The sequence below is a fragment of the Cryptomeria japonica genome, chromosome 11 (genome assembly GCF_030272615.1).
Source record: "Cryptomeria japonica chromosome 11, Sugi_1.0, whole genome shotgun sequence".
Taxonomy (NCBI): domain Eukaryota; kingdom Viridiplantae; phylum Streptophyta; class Pinopsida; order Cupressales; family Cupressaceae; genus Cryptomeria; species Cryptomeria japonica.
The window spans coordinates 626,146,361-626,158,845 of NC_081415.1; positions in this window are offsets into that span (position 1 = coordinate 626,146,361).

Genomic DNA, 12,485 nt, shown 5'->3' on the forward strand with positions numbered 1-12,485 from the left:
TGTAAGAACAGAGTCCAAGAGAAATTATTTTATGACAGAGTCCATGGTACGTATTAATTTCATTATTACCTTTCTAGGTTTGGACTTCAATGATAGATTTGGAGTGAGGTGGATTGTCAGTTGATTACCTGTCTCAAGCGTCGCGATAATGAGTATCAGTGTGAAGGGCCTTATCATATTAAGTGCTTGGTTAATTTAAATGTTTTAAAAGACTACTTGAAAAATAATAAAATCACCTTGGTTTTCAATTCCAGCGTCTCTATTCTTTAGCATTTGGTCAGTTTGTGCTCCTTTGAGGGTTTCAACTGGAACAGCCATCACATTATGGGAGGAAATATCAACCACAATGAGCCTACCAGCTATGATAGTTGGAAAGGTGAAAGGAAAATTTGGTGAATGTTGCACAGATATGGCTTCACCGATTACATGGAGAAATTGCATGGGAGCAAGAAGTCTATTTCCCGTGGTTTTGCCAAGGGCTGGAAAAATAATGAAGTTACTTTGTTCAATCAGACCTAGAAAGTGGATGAAGATTTGGTGGCTGAGGTGACTGGATTGTAGAAGGATGGCATCAAGTTTTATAAAGACCGCAAGTTCTCGATGGAAGCCATCAAGAATTTCCCCAAAAATGAAGAAGAAAGAGCATGGCTTGCCAAAAAGGATAATGCTTCCTATTATCTCTCTAATCAGGTAAAATCTTTCTGGCAGAAAATGTTGAAAGTTTTAATGGAGTACCTTACGGTTGATGGTAGGTTTTTGAAAGTGTACAATTACCACTTTGTTATCCTTAACCATTTTTGCCATGGATCTAAGATATCATTGCCCTTCTACTTGGCCTCCTCCTTTAATGATAGTTTGGCTGACCATGCTGAGAAACCTAATTCCTACCCCATTTCTCACCAAGGCCTTATTTTGTTAATATATGAGCATCTAAAGGGTAAAGCTAAGGCTAATAGGGATGATCCCTTTGTGGAGAATGCCCATATTTTTTAGGATTATGACGGATTTGATTCTAATGGGGACTCTTCTAATCTTCCTCCGAAAAATAAACTGAGGGTTAGTGAAAAAGCTAAAGAAGACATTGGAGAGAATGTTGGTTATGAGCAAGAGCAGGAGAAGGAGGTGGAAGAAGAGGTGAAGAATGAGCAGGAGGAGGGTGAGGGTGAGGAAGGGGATGAGCAGAGAGAAGAGGATGTTGAAGAGTCAAAGGTGAAGGATAATCCCTATGTTTCGGATAACAAGGATGATGTTTAGCATAACATGGAGGAGGGAAACCCTAGGTCTGAGGATTCTGCCCCAGAAATGAAGAGTGCGAAGTCCATTCTGAATGCTACTAGAAATAGCACTCTCGAAATGTTCAATTTCTAGAAGTGGGTGATTCATAACATCACTAGCATTCAGGAAAAATAGACAGAGCTGGATTTTAAAATTGAAAACTTGATTAAGGATATCAACATTAAAGGTAAAGAGGATAATGCGAAGGATACTAGTGTTGCAGAGGATGAAAAAGAAATTTTGGACTAGCCGGAAAGTGAGATTATAAAGGGAGATTCGAAGCACCTAGAGGATGTGGTAAGGATTCTCAAAGAAAAGGATGAGTCTGATAATGGTCTAATAAACAATCAGATTCAAAAAACTGAGAGTGCTTTGAAGAAATTCATGGAGCATAGTTTGGCTATGTTGAAGGTGTCTTCTCAAAACATGAATGCATTGATTGCTTGCCTGGAGAAGGATAAGTAGAATAAAGAAACTATGATTATTGATGATGAGTCGGCATCTAGTTCTGTTCAACACTCCTCCAGACGTAGAACCAGGCAAAATGCAAGTGAGCTGGAGCTGAAGACCAAAGGCAATCAACAGATGCAAGAAAATAAAGACCTAAAAGAGGCATCTAATGCGATGATGATGATGGTCAAGGATGCGGAAGAGACTATAAAGATTTTCACCTAAAATGTAATTTTGTTCTAGGTGTGCCAGTCTCTCACTGACCTTTTGTTGTTCTTTACTTTGGCTGTTGTCCTTTATGTTGTTCTTTTGCAGCCTTTCTCTCTTTGTTTTGTTTTCTCTAGTTTCTCTATTGCTTATCTTTTCGTTATGTAAGTGGGTTTTGGGTCCCTTAAAACCTGATTTTCCTTAATCAAAAACACAAAGAACACAAGTCAAACACAACTACTTAAGGAGAATTGGCTTTACTACTATTTCTCCACCCGTAACCCAGTATCCTTTCGGCTCACATAGCCTTGTCACCCCCTAAAGGGCACCCATGTTTTTGTCTTTATGAGAGCTAGTGGATTCTTGTTAGGAGCCTCACAATAAGTACTAAAAAGAGGATTTCTCACTTATGCACAAGAGGAACTTATGGTGAGTGTCTTCAGGAGAGATTCTTCCCCCTCCCTACACTAAGAAAATAGGAGTGTTCGGAGGTGAACCGGGTAGCTTCTACCTAAAAGAAGGTGCTAGTAAGGGAATATGTTCAATGCATCGGGGTATAAAATCAATTAAGAGGTATCCCAACCTTGAGAACCAAGGTTTTACGCACCACAAGGGTACTAGAGGAGAGCTATTCATGAGCAATGTCATCAATCATAGCTTTCACCATGATTGCATTTTTTTATAGTGGGTTGAAGACTTGGTTTTAGGCATTCCCACTTGGGTCATTTCCTCTCACCCAACCTTATAGGATACTTGGTAGGTAGGCCCTCTAGATCTAAAATGCACTAGGAAAATAAAAGAGACCTCTGTTGGTTTGGCTTCTTGATCACCCAATTAAGGGGAGAGCATAATACATACCACTTCAGCTCTGAAACACGCAAGACAAATTGTAAATTTAATCGCCTAAGTTAGACTCGATGCCTAATTTATCAAAGGAAAGGCACATAGTTTGGCTTGTTTATTCTTTGACTTGTGAGACTTGTAGGAAAATAATCCGTAGTCTACAAATTTCATGTCTTTGACCTGGGAAAATGTACCTGCAAGCGAGAATATAGCAACCAGTTTCGTAAAAATTAGTTTTCTAAACAATTTATCAAATGCACTAAACTTTTGATCATATGTGCTACTCTGAAGTGCAAATGCGCTATCCTATAAACTATATGCATGAATCTATAATTTAAATGTGCTATTCTATATGTACTATTCTACATATTGAATGCACTAAACTGGAAATTAAATATGATAAAAGAAGTGTTATATGCGCAATTCTAGAAAGTGTGTGCTCTAAACTAGATGTTGTATGCACTATTTTGTATATCGTGTGCGTTGTTCTGGGAATTTTCCCATCCAGTCCAGAAAATACCTACAATTTTTGGAACAAAAACTTCAAATTTGGGCAAAAGAAGCCCCATGCTGGGTGCCAAAAATGTACATAGGAAAAATTAACACCTAATATACCAATGGAACATTATATTGAAGGAATTTAATTGAAATCAAAAGACATATAAATGCAAGAAAATCCATCAATTGCATCTCATTATCCTCTATCTCCAAGGACCTATTTAGTCTTCAATTAGTGCTCTGAGATTATGCAAAAATGATTCAAATAGATGACTACTTGAAGAAAGAGTTTTACAAAATGAGATGATGCATTTAAACTTATATGAGAGCATATGTAAGCTAAGAACTAATCAAATGATGATAATGATATTGTTAAGTGCAGCTATAATGATAATATGGATACTAAGATATGAATATTAAGCTACCAATGATGCCATGATATGAGCTAAATATATGAAAATGCTACTAATATACTCTTAAAACAAAGCTAAAATGGATGCACAAATTCAACTGACAAACTAGCATTAGTTGGATGCAAAAATTTAAAAATCCTAAACATGTTGGAAATGCCTCTATTTATAGACTTTCCAAGGCAAAAGATGATGTGGCAATAATCAAGGGTTGAGATTCAACTTGGAGAAATGGATGGTGAGGATGCAAAAGACATTTATGAAGATAGTGCAAGTGGTTGAAGGTTGAAAATGGTTGCTCATATTTATGACCAAGTATGGGCTAGGTTATGGGCTCAAGGAGACAACCTTCATTACATGAGCATGGAGAAGTACTTAAGAGGTAAGGTGACAAGCACCCATATTAATGTGAATAAATCCTCTTTAAATAATTTTCAAAATATTATTTTTACTTGTCACATGTTGAGGTGGTCATGAAGTGGAAAGGTAGGAGGATGTGAATTTTGAATGAAATATGGTGGGTTTTGAAGAAATTTGAAAAAGTGAATTATATATTTAAATTAAAGAATTTAACTATATAATAGAAGAATATTTAAATGATTTGCATCCAAATAATAATATTCTCCAAGACAAATTTATGTGTATATAGGGTCTTATTGGTACATTCTAAGTTTGTGGATCATTCCCAAAATGTGTAGAGCTAAATGGAATATCATTAGAGGCATTATGAGCCCTAGGGATAACTTTCCCATGGTTTGTGACACATTATTATATTTTGAAAAGCATCATCATGTGTTTTGAGGTCGACATACAAGTTTTACCATACCTTGGGCTTTGTGAAACCTTGTGGTTGACGCAAACCTTTAGTACAACTAGAGAAACACAATTAAGATTATTTTGTAATCAATTCATAGTATTTGAGTTTTTCATAATAGAGTAATCATTAGAATTAGAAATTATCAAACCACCAAACTCATGGGATTGTGATCAGGCTAGTGAACCCATTGTAATATCATGTAATGCCTTTTGGTAAGCCTCTAAGCTCTAAACATCCTGCATATGAAGGCATGTGATGCAATATAATGTTGCAGATGATGAAATCAATAAAAAATCATGTTTGCTCAACATTTTCTTGTGTTATTTTTTTTGTGTTGAGCTTTATGTTGCATGGTTAGACAGTCCTTTTTGGACCCTATGATTGTCGCTACACCAAAATTATGGGAATGGAAGACCAAAAATCTCCCTTAAGCTAATTAGGTTATTGGAGGAGATTTCAACATGGTAGAAAATAACATTGATCACAACTAGCATAATAAGGTTAAATTGAGTAATGAGGAGTTTGATAAATAGTTCTTCTATTGGAATTATCTTGGAGTTGTTGGCCCTATTTATAAAAGACTACCTATCTATAATAACAATTGGTTTACATGGTCTAACTCTATATTAGGAGCTAATAGGAAACTCTGTATACTTTATAGGTTTTATATCTCTCCTAACCTATAATTATTCTATGTGGCCAATGGGTGTTGGGTTAAAGTAGATTACTCTACTTTATAATATGATCAATTTCCCATCATTTGTCCTTTGAAGGAATAAGGAAAATAAGAGATTTACGCATTTTCTTTGAAACTCAACACTACACATCTAAAATTCCTTCTTTTGTTGCTACTTTAGTTGTGTTGGAAACTTGAGTTGTGTTGTCATTAATGTCACAGATTGTGTTAATGAAGAAGTGAATAGGATGTTGTAGTTGTTCCATTGTATAGATGTATTATATGGTCCGTAAATAAGTGTCCAAATGTTTTTATTTTATTTGGTGGTGATGTTGAGTAAGTATGAGGTGTCTCCAGAAGGTAATAGTAGTGGAAGTTGCAATATGTAGGAAAGAGTATTTAAAGTCCTTATGGAATAATGTTTTGCATTCCTCTATTTTTTTAAGATTATGCTTTTGGTTTTGGACATAATGTCTACATTGTGTAGATGTTGAACTATCATGTTTTCAGGTCCTCAATTGTTCAGATGGTGAAGATTGGTTATTGTACTTTGTTGATAGTGAGGTTTTCTATCAAGACTAGTCAGGGGAATGCTTTTTATTGCTTTGCTATGTTGTTTGTTGTGTTGTGACTTGGAGGATATGTTCATATGGTTTGTGTAATGTTCTAGTTTATATCTTAAGTGTTGGTTTGATCAGAAAGTGAAGTTTTGTTGGTTTGTGATTTGGCATGTTTAGTTGTGTTGGTCTTTGATAGACTCAGTTAGTTTATCTTATTTGGATCATACTCTTCTAGTCCAAATATGCATTGGAGATTGACTTTAAAGGTTGAAAATAGGTAATTTGCCTTGAAAGATTATTTTTGGGCCAACTATTTAATGAGATTTATTTATTTTCTACATATTGTGTTGGATGTTGACTTTGGAGAATGTGTTAGCATGTGTGGTTTGTTGGAATTGACTTAGAAAGATGTGTTCTAATGTATTTAGGTCACCTCCATCTCCTGCAATGGACCACATTGTGTATAGTTGCTTGTGGCGGCCAACTTTATGTAATTCATGTATATTGTGTGTGTGGCTAACATAGTTCAGGGTTTCAATGAATAACATGTTGGCAGTGGGCCAGCATCCCTCGTGGGGATTCGTGACATGGTTTAATAGCCTCCTATGGATTCTATAAGTCTATTGGTTGTATCAGGCATTGACAGGTTGATCTTTTGGTGTAACGGGAACCCTATCTTGTAACAAGTGGTATCAAAGCTTGGTCACAGGTTCAAATCATGCAAGTCATGGTGAGTGACGTTGGGAGGGGGATTATTGGTAGTGGTATAGCATCCCTCTTAGGGATTCGTGGCATGGTTTAACAGCCTCTTGTGGATTCTATAAGTTTAGCAATTGTTTCAGGCATTGACAGGTCGATCTTTTGGTGCAATAGCAACCCTACTTGTAACATAACCTAGTATAAATGGAAGTTTGGATGTGTGAATTGATGTGTGGATTGTTATGAACTGGATGTGAATAGGAATATTGTTGAGATGTCTATAACTATGTTGATATATGTTAATCAGCCTAGTGTGTATTGGAAAGAAGTTGTGCATATTGTTCTTAACAAAGTACAATTAAGAGTGAATCATACAAAGACATGTTATGAGCTCTGGCATGGAAGAATACACATTGTCAACTATTTCAGAATATTTAAAAGCAAGTGCTACATAAGAAGATATGAACTTGGAAAATTTTGATGCAAGATCAAATGAAATAATATTCTTGAGATACTCTACAAAGAGAAAGAGTTACTAATGTTACAACAAGAGGGTGAAGAAGATTGTGGAAAGTATGAATGTCAAATAGAGTGAAGAATGGAATCATGTTGCACCTAAATCTAAGGTTAGGATAGAGGATGCTCAAGTTGTTGCAGAAGAGAGGGAATTTTTGAAAGAAAAAGAAGAGACAAATGTTGAAGAAAAGGAACCAAAACAAGCACCTACGACACCTATAATGTATGTGCGCAAGGACCATTTAGAATATCAAATCATTGGAGATAGACAAGAAGAATACTTTCTAAGATTAGTGAACAAGCAAAATTTTGTTTTATGTCTCAGGTGGAGTCAAAAAAAATTGCAGAAGCTAGCAAGGATGAAGGTTGGATGAAAGCACTAGAAGAGTAATTGAATCAAATAGAAAAGAATCAAACATAGAAATTGGCACCTATAATAGTACACAAGAATGTGATAGGAACAAAGTGGTTGTTTTCAAATAAGTTGAATGAAGATAGACAAGTCACAAGGAATAAGGCAAGACTAGTTTGTAAAGGCTATTCACAAATTGGTTATAGACTTTGAGGAGACTTTTTCTCTGGTAGCTAGGATGGAAGATATAAGGATGTTTCTTGCATTTTCTACATATAAGAACTTTAGGGTAAATCAGATAGATGTCAAGTTGGCATTTTTGAAAGGAGAACTTGAAGAAGACATGTATATTGAACAACCTATTGATATGTGGTAATTGATCATGCAAGTATTGTTAGCAGAAATCAAGAAGGGAGACTAAGAGGGGGGTGAATCAGTCTTCACCAGACTAACAAACTTGACCACAAAAAATAGATCTGATAAACTGTAGCTATAAGACATATAAGTAAAATGAAGGCACAACACCAAGATGTTGACATGGAAAACCTAGTTAAGGGAAAAACCACGATTGGAACCTACCCACAGTAAGATGATACTCTATAGTAGTATGTAAAAATATTACAATGGGGAATGCACATGCATTCAGGCACACTTCCTAGAGCTCACTGCTCCAATATAATGGCCCAAAAGGCTACAACCCTTAGGGAAGTCTCACTTACTTACAATAAGGTTCAGACTACAATCCGAAAGAAATGAACTGAAGAATAGCATCTCCAAATGCCTCATTACAGTTCCGGTTAAGCACGGATGTCTCCTCTACAACACCAATATCTCCTCAATCTCAATGCCAAAGGATAAATCACTTGTTTGCACATAAACATCTCTCATATAATGTAGACACAACATCGACACCTAAATTACATGAATATATCACCTATATATAAAATTCATCAACCTTGATAACAAGGTCGGCTAAACCCTCAACCCTCAATTACAAAATTACAAAATTACAACAAACGGTACAAAGATCAACCACAAAACCAATATAATGATTTGCATACAATAGCATGGATCTAAATCAAATTTCCAAATGCACAACTCCACTATAAATCACGCCAAGATCAATCGCAACACGCTACATCACCAAGAAAACCGCATAACACGAAAATCATCACTGTTTGATGAAAACCACCAAAACTCGCACAATGATCAATATGGGTCACTAAAACAAATAGGACAAGACTAGGAAACACCAGCAAGCATGTTAGAATCATCAGGAACATCTATACCAACACCACTTTTCAAATCTTCATTGATCAACATTTGAAATCTCAATAACACAACCAATCGGCAACTGTCACAAAGAAAGATAACTTGTGGAGCACCAAATCATGAACCATTTGAAATGAAGATAAAAAAGACCATCCCAGGAAATATCCCAAAATATCAGCACAAGATCTAATCATACCAGTATATACAGGAGGATATACCGAACTCTACAAAATAGTTATCAGCAAAATAAAAGCAGCAAACAGGATCATAAGATTTTCCCAATTTGCAATCACCGAAGCAATACACGGGAATATGCTGACATCAATGACAACACCATATCCTAGCAGCATTAATAACCAAAATATCCAAAAAGTACTATACACTCATTATGTATCCTTGTCGAGGTTTGGGGTAGGGCCAGGCCCTAAGCGGAGGTTCTGGGGCGCAACCCCTGAGGAAATATTTTTTACCATTTTTTGTTGAGAAAAAACAACATTGAAAAAAACCCTAAAAATAACTAACTTTGAGTGTTGCCCTAAAATTGCTTGTTATAAGAGCATAGAAAAAAAAAGGAATTGTAATGGTGTTGTACTAATTTACTAGATAATAAGAAAAGATTAGACAGTTGTGTTTTGTGGATGTAGCCCATGTTGGGTGAGCCACATTAAATCTTTGAGTTATCTGTGTTATGCATTTTTCTTCATCTTTTGTGTTTGTATCTACATATAATTATTAATTTATATTTTCTCTGGATTTTCCTAAACCCTAACAATTGGTATCAGAGCCATGTATTTCTGTAAATTGGCAGGGACTTTCAGATTTGAGTGGGAGCAATGGAAGAAACCAAATTCAAGGTCGAGAAGTTCAACGGCCTGAATTATCAGTTATGGAAAATATAGTTGAAGGATTGTTTATATCAAAAGGATCTGTGGCGGCCATTGGAAGGAAAGACAATGAAGTTGACTGTGATCAAATGAAGATTGGGATATTCTAGATAGAAAGGCACTAAGAACCATTTGGTTGTGCCTTGCATTGTCTATAGCATTCAATATATCAAAAAAAACAACGACTACAGAACTGATGTCATAACTGGCTAAACTATATGAGAAAGCCTCAGCTTTAAATAAGATATTTCTTATGAAATGTTTGTTTAATATGAAAATGAGTGAGGGACAACCTGGAGCAGATCATTTTTTTGAATTTAATACAATTAGCAGTCAATTGACTTCTATAAAAGTTAACTTTGATGAAGAGGTTAGTGTTGGCAGTGGTCCAGCATCCCTCGTTGGGAATCATGACATGGTTTAACTGCCTTTTGTGGATTCTATAAGTCTAGTGGTTGTATCAGGCATTGACAAGTCAATATTTTGGTACAACGGCAACCCTATCTTGTAACAAATGGTATCAGAGCTTGGTCACAGGTTCAAATCATGCAGGCTGCAGTGAGTGATGCTGGGAGGGGGATTGTTGGTAGTGGGTCAGTGTCCCTCATGGGGATTCATGACATGGTTTAATAGCCTCCTATGATAATATAAGTCTAGTGGTTGTATCAGGCATTGACATGTTGATCTTTTGGTGAAATGGCAACCCTAGCTTGTAACAGTTAGGGCTCTCTTAATTTTATGTTCTTTTCCAGAAAGTTGGAATAGATTGGTTATGGTTGTAAGTAACTTTGTCTCTGATACAAACACTTTTAAATTTTATGTTGTTGGTGTTATCCTAAGCAAGAAAATGCGATGAAAAAGAATGGGTGAGACTTCAACATCATCGGGTACTATTTTGAATGTAGAGAACAAGGGAAGATCAAAGGAAAGAGGAAAAAGCCCTGGGCGTGAGAAGTCACGAGGGAAGTAAAAGAAAGGACACTCTCAATCCAGAGGAAGAAAGGATTGTTGGTACTATGGAAAGCCGATAAATTTAAAGAAAGATTGTTGGTCTCAAAAAAACAATCAAGGAGTCAGAAATGAAGATGACAATAAGGAATCTAATGTTGCAAGTAATACTTTACAAGATACCTTGATTCTATGTTTAGATAATGTTAATAATTCTTGGGTAATAGATTCAGGGGCTTCATTTAATGCCACACTCCATAGAAAATATTTTCTAGATTATGTACAAGGTGATTTTGGATAGGTATATTTGGGTGATGATGAGCCCTGTCAAATTATTAGAAAAGGCAAGATAAAAATCAAGTTTCAGAATGGAAAATTATTGTTGTTGTAGGAGGTAAGGCATGTTCCTAATTTAAGAAGAAATACAATTTCTGCAAGACAACTGGGCAGTGAAGGCTACATAGTTACTTTTACAGACAATGTCTAAAAGGTCACTAAAGGTGCATTAGTAGTAGTTAAAGGTAAATAAATAGGCACATTGTATTTGTGCATTGGTAATAATTAATTCTACCTTAGCTACTACAGAAAAAGTTGTTGCAGGGATAGCTACAATAGATTTTGCAAGGACAAATTTAAAATTGTGGCACCATAGACTTGGGCACATGAGTGAGAGAGGGATGAAAATCCTTCACTCTAAAATTTGTTGCCAAGATTGAAGCAGATTGATTTAGATTTTTGAGAAATTGTGTTTATGGTAAACAGAAAAGAATCATATTTCTCAAGGTTGGGAAAAAGAATAAGATTGATAAATTAGAGCTTGTGCATTGAGATGTATGGAGACCGACTCAGGTATCATACTTTGGTGTCTCTTGTTATTATGCTATTTTTATAGATGATGCAACCAAGAAAACATGGGTATATTTCCTAAAATAGAAATCAGATGTTTTCTAAACTTTTAAGAAATGGAAAGCTTTGGTTGAGAATGAGACAAGAAAAAAGTTGAAGTGTCACATACCTAATAATGGAGGCGAGTATTGCAGCAAAGAATTTGAATATTACTACTTTTAATGGAATCTGAAGTCATAAGATGGTTCCAGGAACCCCTCAAGAAAATGGTTTTTCTGAGAGAATGAATAGGACCATTATGGAGGGTGCAAGGAGCATGAGATTGAATGTTGGATTGCCCCTACATTTCTAGGAAGACATTGTACATACTGTTGTTTATTTGATAAACAAAGGACCTTCAAATCCTTTGGATGGTGGCATTCCAAAGGAGGTATGGACTAGTAACAAGATAAATTATTCTTTTCTAAAAACCTTTGGTTGTGAAGATTTTCTCCATGTTGATAAAGAAAACAAAATCAAGCTTCATGCTAAATCTAAAAAATGTACCTTCATTGGATATGGAATGGATGACTTTGGTTATTGGTTATGGGATTTTGAAAATCAAAAAATAATTAGAAGTAGAGATGTTATATTCAATGAGAAGGTCATGTATAAAGAACAAATACAGGAAAAGAAGCTTGAACAAGTCAAAAAGGAATATGTGGTGCTGGATGAGATTCTTGAAAATAAAATGCCATTAGTACCTGATGCTCAGCAACCACAAAATATCCCACAAACTCCTGCAAGTGTTAGATGTTATACGAGGTTAAGTAGACCTCCTGAAAAATTTTCTCCTTCTTTGTAATCTATTTTATTAACTGATTTTGGTGAACCAAAAGGATATGAAAAAGCAATGCAAGTGGATGCCAAACAGTAATGGGAGCTAGGCATGAAAGAGGAAATGGATTCCTTGATGAAGAATCAGACTTGGGACTTAGTCCCATTACTTACATGGAAAAGAGCCTTGCCAAAAAAATGGGTTTATAGGTTGAAGGAGAAGGATGCAGGACAGAAAAGATATAAGGCCAAACTCGTGGTAAAAGGTTTTGCACAAAAAAGGGGTATAGATTTTGATGAAATATTTTCTCCAGTTGTAAAAATGACTTCAATTAGAATTGTTCTAAGTCTTGTGGTTGCAAAAGACTTGCATCTTGAATAGATAGATGTTAAAATGGGTTTTCTCCATGGGGATT